Below are 18,332 nucleotides of genomic sequence, written 5' to 3'. Positions count from 1 at the left end.
CTCTGTCTGGTTCCAAATGTTAAGATTCCTCACAAATTCAAAGTACCAGATTTCGAGAAGTACAAAGGGAATTCATGCCCACAAAGTCACCTCGTAATGTACGCTCGAAGAATGTCAACTCAGACTGATAATCAACAATTACTCATTCATTATTTTCAAGACAGCCTGACTGGTGCTGCACTCAAATGGTACATGAACTTGGACAGTTCAGAGATTCGTACTTTTCGAGACCTCGGAGAGGCCTTCGTCAAACAGTATAAGTACAATCTGGATATGGCTCCCGACAGAGATCAACTCCGGGCCATGACTCAAAAGGATAGAGAAAGCTTCAAGGAATACGCTCAGAGATGGCGTGAAGTTGCTGCTCAAATCTGTCCACCACTTGAAGAGAAAGAAATGACAAAAATCTATCTCAAAACTTTGAGTCCATTTTACTACGGACGAATGGTTGCAAGTGCACCAAGTGACTTTACCGAGATGGTAAACATGGGTGTACGTTTAGAAGAAGCAGTTCGAGAAGGACGCTTGAACAAAGAACCAGAATCTTCTATTGGTCCAAGGAAGTATGGAAGTTCTTTCCAGAAGAAAAAGGATCAAGATGTCAGCAATGTCTTGCACAAAATCAAGAAGAAATTTCAACCTCAAGTTGCAGCAATAACTCCGGTTGTTAACTCAGCGCCAGCTTATCAACCTCAGGTCTCGCAACAACAAATTCAACAAAGGTCGCAGCAACCTCAGCAGCAGGTTCGACCTCCAAATTACAACAATCGGGCTCCAAGGTATCCTGCCTTTGACCCAGTACCAATGCCGTATGCGGAATTGTTTCCAACATTACTGGCAAAAGGACTCATTCAGACAAGGAGTCCTCCAAATCCTACAAACAGTTCCTCACCATGGTATAAGGCTGACCAATCTTGTCCCTATCATCAGGGGGCACCAGGTCACAATATTGAGAACTGTTTCTCTTTCAAGATTGACGTCCAACGATTAGTGAAGAGCGGAATGCTATCCTTCAAAGATACTAGTCCAAACGTCCAAGCAAATCCTTTGCCGCAGCATAAAGAAGCTTCAGTAAATCTGATAGATCAACACCCTAACGTCATTCAAATCTACGACATTCGTCAGATAGGGGAAAATCTTGTCAAGATGCACGCTAAACAAGCTGGGTACGGCCATGTACCACCTCACAACTACTTCACATGCGATATTTGTCCAAAGAATAATCAAGGATGTGCCGTAGTTCAAGCTGCATTACAAGAACAAATGGACTTAGGATGGATTCAACATATCCGAGTCAGGACTGAACATGACATCAACATGGTTCAAGGATGTCCAGGAGAATACAAAATCTACAAAGTTGAAGATCTTGAAGGATCGGTAGTCAGGTTCCATAAAACTTTAAATGGACTTGCCTACTTTGGAACAGATTTCCACGCTTACAGTAGATGCAGAATTTGTCGAAGAAATTCACAAGGATGTTTGCGTGTTCGCAACGACATTCAAAAGCTGATGGATGACAATACCATTACTGTTCTTGCCAACAGAGAAGATGACGAAGTCTTTACCGTATCTCCTCAAATTAATCAAGTTGAACCAATGCAAGTTAAGTATGATAGCAGGAAGACAGCAATTGCTCCGTTAGTCATCTACTTACCAGGTCCTGTACCGTATGAGTCCAGCAAGGCTATACCATACAAGTACAATGCTACATTCATTGAAAATGGTAAGGAAATACCATTACCGTCTGTTGTCAACATTGCTGATGTTAGTCGAGTCACCAGAAGTGGACGAGTCTTCAACAGAACAACAGAAAATGTGGAGAAACCTTCGGAGGAAGTACCACATAGGCAAGACAATCATCCGACCAATGCTGTTCAAGCGAAAGAAAATGATGAGATCTTGAAGTTAATCCAGAGGAGTGAATACAACATTGTAGATCAATTACTACATACTCCGTCTAGGATTTCTGTCCTTTCCCTGCTATTGAGTTCTGAAGCTCATAGGGAAGCTCTACAGAAAGTTTTGGAACAAGCTTTTGTAGAACCTGGCGTTACAATAAGCCAATTCAACAACATCGTTGCCAACATCTCCGCCGGAACTAACCTAAGTTTCTGTGACGAAGATCTTCCTGAAGAAGGAGTGGACCATAATCTTCCACTTCACATCTCAGTTGGCTGCATGGGTGATGTACTCACAGGAGTCCTAATAGACAACGGATCCTCTCTCAACGTCATGCCGAAATCAACATTGTCAAGATTATCTTTCGAAGATTACCCTCTAAGAAAAAGTCATGTCATCGTCAAAGCATTTGATGGATCAAGGAAGTCAGTTTTTGGAGAAGTGGATCTTCCCATAACTATTGGACCTCAGACGTTCAAAATCACTTTCCAAGTTATGGATATTCCAGCACAATACAGTTGTTTGCTAGGTCGCCCATGGATTCATGAGGCTGGGGCAATTACTTCAACACTTCATCAGAAACTGAAGTTCATAAGAAATGACAAATTGGTAACCGTATGTGGAGAACGAGCTCTGATCGTCAGCAACCTGTCATCATTCTCCGACATAGAACCAAAAGAAGTTGTTGGAACTAAATTCCAAGCACTTTCCTTGGACAAAGGAAAGGAGAAAGCAGCGTCTATTTCTTCCTACAGAGATGCAATCCAAGTTGTAAAGGATGGCACTACCAGTGGTTGGGGGCACATTAATATTCCTACCAACAACAAGAACAGAACAGGAGTTGGATTCTTTCCAACATCATCAAAGACTATTCCAGGAATTGAGGTAGTTCTTCCAATTCAAGAAACTTTCCGCAGCGGAGGTTTTCTTCAACCTGTTCAACAAACAGTCAATACCATCGGTACGGAAAACACCGATGAAGAGGAATGGCTATCCTATCTTAACAAAGCAGGATACATATCCCTATCAGAGTCTGAATCACCTTGCTGTTATCCGACTAAGGGATCTGAAAGTAAGACTCAACCAAGCAGTGACGAAGTTACAAATAGCTTCACCACCAGAAGTCATGGTTCATCAGAAGAAGTTCCTCCTATCCCCGAAGAGACTTGGGATACATTAGGAGAACCAAGCGGAAAATTCGACTACATGGTGAAATACTCCGCTCCTGAAAGTTCAAGAATCTCTCTTGAAGATATTGTTCCAACTGGATGGAACAGTGATTTTGAGTACCTCTCTCAGCCAAAAGAGATGTATAACCCTTGCTATTCATCATCATCGACTGGTGAAATCATCATTGAGGATTATATCCCCAAGTCACCTTCCGAGGCTACGGATCTAGAGTTCACATATCTAGTCAATGCCATCTTGGGAGAAGAGCAAGACCAAAATACAGAAGAGGATGATCTCGAAAGTGTCTCCGACAACGAGTCTCTCCATTCAGAAGATTGGAAGTTTCCTCAAAAGAAAGTTCGACATACTCCACTTGGAAATGGGTATGCTCACACCGCTCAGTCTGCTGAAGTAGAAGAAGATCGTCTGAGTGTTGCAAAGACAGTGGTTGGTAAATCAAGACCTACCACAGGCCAGCTTAAGCCTAAGGTTCCAGATTACTTAGTGCACAATGGGGTTCGCCACTATTGGACAGCTGTTGAAGTTACAACTGTTGTTCGCACTCCTAAGTAGGAACTTTCACCGTTATTTTGTCCTCTCACCATAGCCCAGGGTGAAGAGATGTTTCATAGGGCTTTGCATTTTACTATTTCTTAGGAAAATGTCCCTCTTTGCTTCGCCCAAAGCAATAGAGTTTTGTTTTATAGGGTCTTTGTTTCAAGAAATGACTGTCAATAAATAAAAATGTCATTCTGTTCCTTCGTTTAGTTTTCCCTTTTCTTTTTTTCGGAAATTGGTAATCCTAAAAAACACCCTTAAAAAACATCAAAAATTCCATTAACTGCATACACCGAGTCTTCCCTCGTTGTCTAAATAAAATTTATCACACATATGCAGATTAATCATAAAATACCCCGTTGAAACGTGCGATCGTATGACTTCTCCAAGCTTTGAGTTTCCTGTATTCGAGGCAGAGGAAGAAGAAGACGAAGAAATATCAAAGGAAATTTCACGATTACTTCAACAAAAGGAAGAGGCCATTCAGCCATACAATGAGCCTCTAGAGATCATTAACCTTGGTTCCGATGGAAACAGAAAAGAGGTTAAGATTGGAGCTTCGCTCAGTTCAGAGATCAGAGAGAGTTTGATACAACTGCTCAAAGAATTCTCAGATGTCTTCGCTTGGTCTTATCAAGATATGCCAGGGTTGGATACCAGTATAGTGGAGCATCACTTGCCATTAAAAGCAGAATGCCCTCCGGTCAAGCAAAAATTAAGAAGAACTCATCCGGAGATGGCCATGAAAATCAAAGAGGAAGTTCAAAAGCAGATCAACGCAGGTTTCCTCGTCACTTCAGAATACCCTCAGTGGTTAGCTAACATTGTTCCCGTTCCTAAGAAAGACGGAAAAGTCCGCATGTGCGTCGACTACAGAGATTTGAACAAAGCTAGCCCTAAGGATGATTTTCCTTTACCACATATTGATATGTTGGTAGACAGTACAGCAAAATCCAAAGTTTTCTCGTTCATGGACGGATTTTCAGGATACAACCAAATCAAAATGGCACCTGAAGACATGGAGAAAACAGCTTTCATCACCCCCTGGGGCACGTTCTGCTATCGTGTTATGCCTTTTGGACTAAAGAACGCAGGGGCAACTTATCAAAGGGCCATGACTACGCTTTTCCACGACATGATGCATAAAGAAGTGGAAGTCTATGTGGACGACATGATTGCCAAATCAGAAAATGAAGAAGATCACATACAGAATCTGACAAAGTTATTTCAACGCTTACGGAAGTTTCAGCTTCGCCTGAACCCCAACAAGTGTACCTTTGGTGTCTACTCAGGAAAACTCCTTGGTTTCATTGTCAGCAAACGAGGAATTGAAGTAGATCCAGACAAAGTCAAGGCAATTCAAGAAATGCCTTCACCCAGAACCGAGAAACAAGTTAGAGGATTTCTTGGACGTCTGAATTACATCTCGAGATTCATATATCTCATGACTGCAACTTGCGCTCCTATTTTCAAACTTCTACGGAAAAATCAAAGTTGCGTCTGGACAGACGATTGTCAGAAAGCGTTCGACAGCATTAAGGAATATCTGCTCGAACCACCCATTTTGTCTCCTCCAGTGGAAGGAAGACCTTTGATAATGTACTTAACCGTCTTAGAAGATTCCATGGGTTGTGTCCTTGGACAGCAAGACGAGACGAGAAGAAAAGAGCATGCCATTTACTACCTAAGCAAGAAATTCACTGACTGTGAATCCCGCTACTCCATGCTCGAGAAGACGTGTTGTGCTTTGGCCTGGGCTGCCAAGCGTCTCCGCCAGTACATGATTCGACATACTACTTGTTTGATCTCTCATATGGATCCAATCAAGTACATCTTTGAGAAGCCTGCTTTAACTGGGAGAATTGCCCGTTGGCAGATGTTGTTATCAGAATATGACATTGAGTATCACGCACAGAAAGCCGTGAAAGGAAGCATTCTAGCTGAGCACCTGGCTCACCATCCACTCAATGGTCATGAATCAACCAGTTTCGACTTTCCGGACGAGGACGTCATGTACCTCAAGATGAAAGATTGCGACGAGCCACTACCAGACGAAGGACCTGAGATAGGATCCCAATGGGGCTTAATCTTTGACGGAGCTGTCAATGCTTATGGACGAGGAATTGGGGCAATCATTGTTACACCTCAGGGTACCCATATTCCATTTACTGCCAGATTAACTTTCAAGTGCACAAACAATGAGGCCGAATATGAAGCTTGCATCATGGGTCTCGAAGAAGCCGTGGATCTAAGAATTAAACACTTGGATGTATACGGAGATTCTGCTTTGGTCATCAATCAAATCAAAGGAGAATGGGAAACACGCCAACCAGGGCTAATTCCTTACAAAGACTACGCGAGAAGATTGTTACCATTCTTCGACAGGGTAGATTTTCATCACATTCCTCCCGAAGAAAATAACTTGGCTGATGCATTAGCCACACTCTCTTCCATGATTAGGATAAATCATTGGAATGACATTCCTCGGATCGATGTTATGCGCCTGGATAGGCCCGCTCATGTTTTCACAGTAGAAGCAATCATCGACGACAAACCGTGGTATCACGACATCAAGAACTTTCTTCAAAAGCAAGAGTACCCTCTTGGGGCGTCAAAGAAAGATAGAAAGACTTTGAGAAGGTTAGCTTGTAGATTCTTCCTGAATGAAGATGTTCTGTACAAGAGAAACTTCGACATGGTTCTGCTCAGATGCGTTGACAGAAAAGAAGCAGAAGTACTCATGAGAGAAATACATGAAGGTTCCTTTGGTACTCACACCAATGGACACACCATGACAAGGAAAATACTGAGAGCAGGATATTATTGGCTGACGATGGAGTCAGATTGCTACCAGTACGCAAAGAGGTGTCACAAATGTCAGATCTACGCCGATAGAATTCATGTGCCACCATCTCTTCTCAACATACTCTCTTCCCCTTGGCCTTTCTCCATGTGGGGAATCGACATGATTGGAATGATCGAGCCAAAAGCGTCCAACGGACATCGCTTCATCTTGGTAGCTATAGACTATTTCACCAAATGGGTTGAAGCAGCTTCATATGCAAACGTTACAAGACAAGTTGTCGTCAGGTTTATCAAGAATCACATCATCTGTCGCTACGGCATTCCTAGCAAGATAATCACTGACAATGGGTCAAATTTGAATAACAAAATGATGAAGGAGCTTTGTGAAGAATTCAAGATTGAACATCACAACTCATCTCCTTACAGACCAAAGATGAATGGAGCTGTAGAAGCAGCTAACAAAAACATCAAGAAAATCGTTCAGAAGATGGTCATCACTTACAAAGATTGGCATGAAATGCTCCCGTATGCTCTTCATGGTTACCGTACATCAGTACGTACTTCGACTGGAGCAACTCCTTTCTCCCTTGTATATGGCATGGAGGCAGTCCTACCTATAGAGGTTGAGATTCCATCGATGAGAGTCTTGATGGAAGCAAAATTAACAGAAGCCGAGTGGTGTCAAAGCAGATTCGATGAATTGAACTTAATCGAAGAAAAGCGCATGACAGCTTTATGCCACGGTCAGCTATATCAACAAAGAATGAAGAAAGCTTTCGACAAAAAGGTTCGACCTCGCACAATCAAAGAAGGCGACCTTGTACTCAAAAAGATTCAATCTTTTCTCACAGATTCAAGAGGGAAATGGACTCCCAATTATGACGGCCCCTACGTGGTCAAGAGAGCTTTCTCAGGAGGAGCCTTAATACTCACGACTATGGATGGAGAAGAATTCACCCGTCCTGTGAACGTCGACGCAGTCAAGAAATACTTCGCCTAAATAATCAAAAGAACAGCTCGCTAAGTTGAAAACTCGCAGAGAGCAGCTTAGGCAAAAAAGAGCGTCTCGGTGAATCGAAAACCCGAAAGGGCGATTCAGGCAAAAGTTAGAGACATAAAAAAATAATAATCAATCCCGGTAGACTTAAAACCCGAAAGGGGTAGTTTACGCAAAAGTTAGGGATATATGGCAAGTAACTGTGTTCAGGACAAACTTGATCATTCAAAAATCCATAGCGGAGTATTCATCAGCAGTAGGTCATCTTCTACGAAGCACGAATACAGCGCAACTCGGAGTGGAAGGGAAAGATAACGGTCGTCACGTTTCATCGTAGCCCTTTTCCCGAAAAATTACCAATTTCCAACTTTGTAAATACTCCATGGAATCAAGCATTTGGCTGATTACCATTCCATATATAATAATTTGAGCCTTGTGCCTTTCTTTGCAAATCGAGTCTTATTCAGTTTCTCGAAATGCATTTTAAGTTTAAACAGTCATTTTCTTGAAACAAATGTTTTCATAAAATAAAATGAATTTACTTGCAAAAAAATAGAGGTGAAATTTTCTTTCTAAGGTTTACAAACAATAGGAAGAATGCAAACAGTTGCTCCGAGAACGGTTGAGACTCCGGGAACCAAGATTTCCCCATGAGGTCGCTTTGCAAACATCTCCCGATGACGGATCTTCACTTCAATTCATATTACTCATTTCGGACAGCGGACAACTGATAACCAGGTATTCCCAACAGAGTTCGAACTACAAGAAGAAGACATCTTCTGATCAACAAGATTCAAGTCGTATCATAGGATTTTACATTCGCGACAATTCTATTCACATTCACTTTACATTTTATATTTGTCATAATATTCATGCATACATTATAACTACATAGTCGAGTCAGGCTTTGATCATGTGAGTGCCCGAGTCATTAAAGCATATACTCATGATTCCCCTGCAAAGTTGTGAAAGGGTTTTTCTTCTTCATAAAGAAGGTTCATACACCCAAATTCCCCAAGCAAGTCAACAAATGGTAGTCTCCCTCAAAGAGATAGTTTATTCACTTTTGGAATTCCCCAACTGAGAATCTCCTGCAGAGCAACGCTCGACAATCTTCTTCAAATAAGATAGTTTGTTTCGCATTTTGGAATTCCCCACAGGGTCGATGAGCGGTTCTCTTCTCCAAGAAGTGTGGATTCCCCGACATAATTGATAAGTGGTAGTTTTTCCTCCTGGAAAACAGTTTGGTATTTCCCCAGCAGGGTCAAGAGATGCCACTCTTCGTCAAAGAAAATAATTGGGAATCTCCCCAGCAGATCGACAAATGATCCCCAGTGAAGTCAGTGAATGGCAGTCTCTTTCGGCAAAAGACAGTTCACTCACTTTTTCGGACAAAAATAACGAATAGCAGCCTTCTTCATGAAGACAGTTCGTTTCGCTTAAAGATTCCTCAACAAAGTCAGCAAATGGCAGTCTCTTTCATCAGAAGACAGTTTGCTCACTTTCTTTCACGACAGGATCAACAAATGGCAGTCTTTCCCCAAGGAAAGACAGTTTGTCTTTTAAACATTCAAGAGATCGACAAATGGCAGTTTCTTTAAACAGTTTGTCTGTTTCTGGGATGTTTCATCCCCTTCAGAGTTGACAAATGGCAGTTTTCCTCTTAGGAAAACAGTTTGTTAATTCCCCTCAGAGTCGACAAATGGCAGTTTTCCTCTTAAGAAAAACAGTTTGTTGATTCCCCGGCATGAGTCGACAAATGGCAGTTTTTCCTCTTAGGAAAACAGTTTGTTGATTCCTTGGCATAAGTCGGTGAATGTTGGTTTTCACCCCGAAAAACAGTTCGTCCGCTTCCAAGCAAAGTCATTAGCCCCTCAAAAGATCATGAGGCCATATGACATTCTTTCAAAGACGTCAAGTCAAAAGGGAAGATGGTGAAGTTTCTCTACTACCATCAAATGGCGTCTCATCTCCAAGTGCTGATGAGAAGTTTGGTGAGGAAACAAACCTTTGAAGTTTCTCTACTACCATCAAATGGCGTCTCATCTCCAAGTGCTGATGAGAAGTTTGGTGAGGAAACAAACCTTTGAAGTTTCTTTACTACCATCAAATGGCATCCCATCTCCAAGTGCTGATGAGAAGTTTGATGAGGAAACAAACCTTTGGAAATTTTCTCTTTATCTGAGATATTGTCCAAACACAACTGAGACCAGTTTCGAGATGTGGACATCCGAAACAAGGGGGAGGTTGTTTACCTTTTTCTAAGTGTCAACACTTAGTTAAAGAAGATGGATTGAGCATTCTACACTGCCATCCATTCACCAGAATCCATATCAACTATTTCTACAGGAGTTTGTCTCCTCATCCCCCGCCAAGTGCGACAACGGGATCAAGTCATGCAAGGATTTTATCAATTACAACATCTCAGGAGCGCCCAAAATTCGGGCATTCTTTGATATTTAAGTCTCTTTCACGCAGAGAGATCGAGATATCAATCTCTCTCCCTCCAGATAAAAGAAACTTAAATAGGGGCATCTGTCATACCCTAATTTTTTACCCCGCTGAGATGACATATCTTCAGGATTTTCATCAGGTCAAAGCAAGTACCCAGAGCAGTCACTTCCTCATTTGGCATTTAATCAAGGATGTTCAAAGACAAGAAAACTCAGGCAAAGGATCAATCAGTAGAAGGATTAGTCTCTAACATAATCATAGGACTCAAGAGCTTCATTTTTTCACCTATGATTGATTAGACACCCAATCCTCTGAGTACAGATTTACTCAGGTCACCAGACTAGGGTTTTTGAGCCTATCAAGGACTAAAATCAGGGATCACCTTTGGGAAACCCTAAAAAGCCCCAGGGGATCATTCAAAGACATCAATCATCTTCAAATAGCTCATATGACAAGATCCACTGGACATCACACCTCAATTCAAGATCCACAGTCACCAATTTCATCTGGTCGACAATTAGGGTTTTTAACCTAATTCATCTGGATAGTTGACTTTTAATCTGGGCATGGATCCAAAACTCAAGACATGATTCAAGAACCTCAATATAACCCATTTACATCACTCATTTGAGGAGAAGATCTTAATTCCACACAAAAGTCCAAAATCTCACCTTATCTGGAAAAAGTCAACTGTATGGGATCACCTTTGACTTTTAAGATTTTTGGTCAAACCATGACTTTCAAGGATCCATATCATCAATATATGGATATTAAAGTCATTTGACCAAAGAAATTCAAGAAGAATCTTCAAGGAGCAAAAAGTCGGGAATTAGGGTTTTTGAGGGCATTGTGGGAACTCAAAATTTCACCTACACAACTCAAAAAACTTCCAACATGAAAGTTGTAGATCTTGCAAAATAAAACAACATCTTACAATGGAACTTTTTTCAAAAGATCAATCATTTAAGAGATTTGGAAATTTTGAAGTTTTAGGTCATAAACACTTAGAAATTTTCTAAGTGTTTTTAACCTAGTTTTCTTCCAAATTTGGCCTCATTTTTCACAAATTTGCCAAAGGATTCTGAAGGAACCATAAACTAATGATTTGAAGTAGATGTTTAGGGCTTTCCAAATTGTGTTCAACCTTCTCCAAATTCATTTTGAGCTAAGAGTTATGCTTGTTCAAAGTTGGCCTCATGAAGTGAAATTATAGGTCATGTACAATTTGAAACTTTGCAATTTTGTGCATTTTGCTTCACTAAGTGATGCTACACGACCTCTAATGCATCTGAAAACATGCCATGCATCCAAATTCATCATTGCATAAGGATTAGAGAAGATTCCCAAAAAGCAAAGGCATGTGATTATGTAATGATTGCATTTTTGAATTTACGGCAAATGATGAATCATCAAGGAATCTTGTTCTAAGCCAATTAGAACTCTCCTCTGAATCAGAAATGTTCCCTTAGATCATACAAGATCAATGGTTGGGGAAGCTAGCCCGAAAATGCATCATTGCATTTAGGATCTTTTCAAATTTTCTTCTTGGCTAAGAAACCAAACTCACTACACTAAGCAAGCTTGCTATGTTCAATTGCTCTGAGCCATTTGCCTATAAATAGAGGGCTCTTTCTCATTCAAAAAACACACCAAAGCAACATAATTCTTGCTTTCTCTCTTCTTTCTTCATACTTAAGGTTTCTTCAAACCAGAGCTCTTCCTTTGAAATTAAGTATTCAAACACCTAAGGGGAGTCATTTAGAGGTGATCCAAACCTCTGAAACACTTCTGGGCGTAAAGAATCATCATCTTCACCTCTCACTTGGAGCTGTTGCAGTTGGGGTCGAGCAAGAAGTTCTGAGCACTTTCAGTCCAAGCCAGGCATCTCAACACCTTCCAAAGGAGTCATTGAAGCTATCTGGATCGTTACAACAGCTCTGTAACACCTTTTGATCAGAGCCAAATCTTCATTTTTCAGGTAAGTTTCAAAAGCTTCAAACTCTATGATTCACGCATGATAAATTTAAAATGAAGTTACCAGTTGGTTTCTGCACCTTCATAGATCATTAGCCCTCAATCAATTGCATCAAATCATGCATATATAGTATTTTATGTTTAATTTCAGTTTTAGGGTTCTTAGTGTTCATGCTTGAGAATTTTATGTTATACTGAAAATAAATAAAATTAAAGGACACCACATAATCCTCGTCCAAAAACGAGCAAAATCCATCTTTACATCTTTGGATTTGGTTGAGAATTGAGAGAGATACGATTTCCAGAAATTCAAAAGCTTGAGGTTGAAGATGAAGATGGTGGCGCCATTTTTTGAATTTCCCAGAAACGAGTTTATTTTATTTTGAATGATAGGTGTGTCACTTACGAATTCATCGTAGTGTCCCAATGGTTACAGCGCGCGTCCAAAAGCCTTGCCTTGCCTTAGGTCTGGGGTTCGATCCCCCCCTCAGACCTTTTGTTCATTTTATTTTTCCAATTCATTTAATGCCTTGCTTTCACATATAATCATATGGGCTCTTTCCTTAAGCAGGCCACGCGCGTGGCCCAGTTGGTATTTGTTTTGTTTGGTAACCTATAGGGCGTGAGTTCAACCCTTGGTGAGACCAAACCATATTTTTACTACTATTTTTCTTCCATTTTTTTATCAACTTTACACAATTATTTAACCTATCAAATTAATTCATTTTCACTTCATTTTTCACACACTTGTTATTTAATATACCTTTTTTATGAATAATAAAAAAAATTATAAAAATATTATTTATTTCATGTATTTTAATTAGGTTTAAAATAGTATGTTTTAAATGTTTTCTTAAATACTTTAAAATATATATTTTCATTTTGTTTTAACCTAAGTTCTTTGTGAATAATTTTATGATAAAACCCTAATTATTTAGGTCTTAATTAGGTATAGATTTCATCTTTGCCTTAATTAAGTTGACTTTTGTCACTTTGCAAAACTGTTTTCAATCTCCGATCAAACAGATGATTAAGGTTTTCAAACAACAAAACCTTATATCATTACAAATCATTTTCAACTGTTTCTCATAACAGTGAATCATTTTCAAATGGGCCTCTAATAGAGTGTATTTGAAGGGCATTATTCCCGGTGAAACTCTTCAGATACCTATGTGGCCTTTGTCCATCTTCACTTCTTCTGTTTTCAAAAACCATTAACTGTTTATCATATATATATTCAACTGTTATCCATCAATTACTGGTAAGGCTTTGTACATACTTCTTCAAAGGCCTCCACTCCATCCAGGTTAGGCTTTACAAGCTTTCCATTTACAGTCTTTATTTAAATTACTGTCAAATATAAACTGTGCATATATTTGTTTAGAACTACGTTTGAGTGTAAACCCTAGGACAGTTAAACTATATATATTATAGGAATATGACCTAGGATTGAGAATGTCTTCCCGGTGAAGGCTCTTTCCTAATTAGAGATCTGTAGTTCAAACCCCCAAGATGAATTATTCCCGGTGAAACATCTTGGCAAAAACCTTAGAACAAAAAAATAGGACACATCCACCCAAAGAGGAATTATTCCCGGTGAAACCTCTTACCCATTTGCTTAAAGCCAAAATAAGTTCAAAACTACATAGCTTTCTCTTGTGCTATAACAAGGACCCTCGATGACCCTCGATTAGCCTCCTCTTGGGCTTTGTACAAGGACCCACAGGCTTCTTAAAAGCATTTCCAGCTTCCTCTTGAGCTTGTATACAAGGACCCATCAGGTTTCTTATAAACATAGGAACAGGTCTTTAGTCACCTTTTAACATACCCTGGTGAGTTTCTTCCAATTTAAACCAGACTTTAAACAAGCTAAGTTTGTCTCAATTTTACATTGAGTACACCTTTTGGAATGAGAGACATGGACGGTCTCTGTCACCCTTATCTTCATCAATCTTCCATAGCAGAGTCTAGGATCCATGTTTGCTTATCCTTAGCAAGAGTCAGCCTTCATCTTGGGCTTTAAACAAGAAGTCTCCACTAGATAATCTTTCTGCCATTCATCTTAATAAAAAACCCCTGGAAAGGGTTAGCCTCCAAATCATTTCTTTCATCTTAATAAAAAACCCCTGGAAAGGGTTAGCCTCCAAATCATTTCTTTCATCTTAACAAAAACCCCTGGAAAGGGTTAGTCTCCCCACATTCTTTCATTTTAACAAAAACCCCTGGAAAGGGTTAGCCTCCAAAATCACTTCTTCAAAAACCAAAGATTCATTTCTCTTAGGAGATAATTTCCCCAAAAGAGTCAAAACCCCTGGAAAGGGTCAGCCTCCAAAAACATGACAAAAATCAGTCTTTTAACAGACAATTTCACCAGCTGAGTCAAAATCCCTGGAAAGGGTTAGCTTCCAAAAAAAAATCAGTCTTTTAATAAATAAATCCTTCAATAGAGTCAAAATCCAACAAAAACAGTTAGCCTCAACCTTGGGCCTCATACAAGGCACCAAAACAATAAAACTCCCTGTTAATAGTCAGCCTCAACCTTGGGCATTGTGCAAGGCAGATAATAGAGTCTCCCCTAGTGAGTCCTTCATTGTTCAGTAGCCACAACCTTGGGCTTTGTACAAGGCAGATAAACCGTACTTCATGTGTCAAAGATTCCTAACATCTAGGATCTTTTCCCTATTAGGGTCATCCATACTCAGTTTATTTAAGAGTCCGCCACAACCTTGGGCTTTGTACAAGGCAGAAAATAATATTTTTTCTAGCTAGAGTCAGCCTCAATTCTGGGCTTTATATAGAACACCAAATAAAACCCATCAAAATAATATTTTCCCTAAGTAGAGTCAGCCTCAATTCTGGGCTTTGTACAGAACATAAAAAACCCCTTGTAAATTAATCCCCAGTGGAGTTTTCTCCCAGAGTCATAATAATAATCAATCAATCAAAAAGCCTCAAGCTTGGGCCTCATACAAGCCAGTTAAAAAATCAAATCTTTTATATAGTAGATAGACATAGCTTATCTCTATAAAGAGATCTTTCCTCTATCTCACCACATTCAAACAAACAAACAAACATTACATTTCATTTCAATTTCAATCAAAGTCTCCCATTTAGGACTCTGAAAGACATGCTCTGGCACATCCCCAGACTTGTACACTTTCCCTAATTTGGACGAGCATCTTTCTTTCATTTAAGAGATACTAGCATACTTGCAAACACACAAGTAAGGTCACTCTCTTAATGAAATGAATTCAATCATTCTGTCACTCTTTTAAAATGTTTGTGGTGGAATAGTAGAAATACCTCTCTATAAAGATGACTTCATGTCTCTTTACTGTAAACAGAGATTTAATTCAAGATTCAACCTTGAGCTTCAAGCAAGGCACCCAAAAATAATTAATTTCCCTAGTTAGTTCCCCGAACTACATTAAGCTCTGACTTCCACTAGGGATATGTAGGCATGAGGTTCACAAGGAATCTCAGCGAGCTAATAAAATACCAAAAATAGTCAGTCAGTCAGTCTGTCTTTCTTTTATTCAATTCAATTCCTTCTCCTAACACAAAGGAGAAACTTTCCCAATAATCATTAGCAGCACAAACACATTTAGACACAGAGAAGGTTCCTGTAGAGTACTACAGATATGTAGGGTGTTTAAACACTTCCCTATGTATAACCGACCTCCCGGACTCCAGAATTTCTAGTCTAGGTGAAATCCCCACACTTAGCAAACTCCTAGGGTTTAGTTGAGATCTTTTTTCCCCTTTCCTACTCGTAGGACAAATAAGAAAGTTCGTGTGATATCGTAGGAAGAACTGAAATAAAATTCATCCCACCACGGGCGCATTCTCCTTCCAAATTTCGCGTGAAGGGTCTAGCGTGCCATCCTCCCAAGTGAAACGGGGAGGTAAAAAACGAAACCACAGCATGGCTAACCCATTTCAAGGAATTGGGGATTTTTAACCGTATATTGTTTTGTAGGTTGTTTGAAATATGGAAACCAAAGGCCGTAAACCGTTCTTCCTCAATTTCAAGAAAGTACCTACACCATTAAAGGTTTTCTGCGACAACATTTATGGTTCTCTCAGATTCAGTGAGTCTCTCAACATGCTTATAGGTTTGGTACGAACTAATGTGGATGAAGTTCTTCTCAACACCATGGTTCAATTCTATGATCTGTTACTACATTGTTTCACTTATAGAGATTTTCAGTTGGTACCATCTTTGGAAGAATTCTCATACTTGTTGGGGCTCCCAGTGCTCAACCAAATCCCTTATACTGGTAAAGAAGAAGATCCTAAGCTGGAAGTCGTTGCTGCTGCCCTACACTTGCCAAGATCTGAGATTGAGAAAGTTTGGATTAGTAAGAAAGAGTATTCTGGATTACCCCTTGATTTCCTTTATGAAAAAGCGGAGATTTTTGCTAAAGCTTCAAGTATGGACGCTTTGGAAGCTGTTTTGTCTCTTTTAATCTATGGACAAGTTCTATTCTTCCATTATGACAAAATTGTTGATGTGGCTGCTATCAAGATATTTCTAAGTAAGAATCCCGTTCCTACTCTACTTGGTGATTTGTTACATTCGATTCATTTCCGAGTATCGAAAAGGAAAGGTTGTGTTCTTGGATGTGCTCCTCTCTTGCATAAGTGGTTTATTTCACACTTACCCCTCTCCGTAAGAAAGAATGAAGAAGGTTTAACTCGGGCTCAAAGAATTATGAAGCTTTCTTTTGAAGACATCATCTGGTACCAAAAGGAGTTTGAAAGAACTTTGCTATTTGATAGTTGTGGAGAATTCCCTAATATACCTCTTCTTGGCGTTCGAGGAGGAATAACTTATAATCCTATTTTAGCTCGACATCAGTTTGGTTTTGCTTTGAAGGACAAGCCACGTTCTTTGTATCTTAGTGCAGAGTACTTCAGTTATGGTTTAGACGAGACAAAGAAAAGAGATCTCTTCATCAAATCTTGGTCGAAAGTAAAGAAAGTTGGTGCAAAAGATACAGGACGGAGAAACTATATGCCATGGGACCCATACTTCCAATGGGTTTATGAACGAGTTATGGAATTTGGGATGCCTTACCCATCTGATGCGCCCATAGTACCAAGAGTAGCTCCTCCTATTGTCCCAGTTGCATTTGAGCCGAATGTTCCTACTCCAAATGAAGATCTTGTTGCAACTGTTAATCGACTGAAGAGGGAAAGGGATGACTTTGAGAGACGCTTACGAAAGGTTGAAGCTGAAAAAGAAGTGTTGACACAAGATGCTAAAGAGCGAGAGACTTTACTTGACTATTTTTCTCGTAAATAAAAGATCGAAGATTTTGTTTCCCCGGATCAGATTAACTAATAGGAGGATGAAATTTCTAGGCTTGTTCAAGAAAGAGAAGAAATGATCAAGGCACATAAGGAAGAAGTCGGGGTTCTGAAAAGGAGGCGTCGTCAAGAAGACAAAAGTCATAGAATTTAGACTTTTATTGTTTTTATTTATTACTATTTATTTCTTTTTCAGTCTGATGTAACTAAAGAATTATGACCTTATGAGTTCGTAATTTAATTAGTAATAATGTTTTTTCTCTTGTTTCAATATGTGTTAAAAGTCCCTTTAATTCCTTGAAAACATTGCATATGCATAATCATACCATTCATAAACATTACATCACAGGTTTTATAAAGCAAATACTTCATCTTTCCGCTGTTTATTTCAGTGAGAAAATGGATCTCGAACAATCTGTCAAGAATCTCCAGGCTCAAAATGCTGAGTTCCAAGCTCTGATCCTGAACTTGTCCAAGGGGCAAGATGAACTGAAAGCTCTTCTGACTAAGAAGGAGAAGAAGACAAAGAAACCTAAAGGTGTTCTCAATCTGGGAAGAAGATTCAAAGGCCCTCTCAAAAAGCCTGAAAAAGCTGAAATTCCCAAGGAAGAAGAATAGGATGATGATGCTAGTATCAAGACCAACGCTGCAATCAATGGAGGTTCTGCTAATCAAGAGGATGATGAGGGAGACTATTTCCATGACGAAGACTATGCTGATGAGAAGTACAGGTTACTAGAGGAGCGTTTGAGAAATATGGAAATTCAGAAGGTACCTGGGTTGGATTTTGAGGAACTAGGGCTCATCCATGGAGTCGTTATTCCCCCCAAATTCAAGATTTCGACTTTTGCTAAGTATGATGGAGTCTCTTGCCCCAAGATGTATCTAAGATCATATGTGAGGAAGATACAACCTCATACTGAAGACAAAAGACTATGGATTCATTTCTTCCAAGAGAGTTTGTCTGGGACTCAACTAGAATGGTATTATCAGCTAGAGAATGCCAATATTCGCACATGGGAGGATATGGCTACTGCTTTCTTCAGGAAATACGAATATAATTCTGACTTGGCACCAACTCGCATGCAACTACAAAGCATGTATATGGGACCTAAGGAAATTTTCAAGGAGTATGCGCAAAAGTGGAGAGATCTAGCTGGAA

Source organism: Vicia villosa, linkage group LG5 (genome assembly GCF_029867415.1).
Source record: "Vicia villosa cultivar HV-30 ecotype Madison, WI linkage group LG5, Vvil1.0, whole genome shotgun sequence".
NCBI lineage: Eukaryota > Viridiplantae > Streptophyta > Magnoliopsida > Fabales > Fabaceae > Vicia > Vicia villosa.
Note: the sequence above shows the minus strand (reverse complement) of the source record.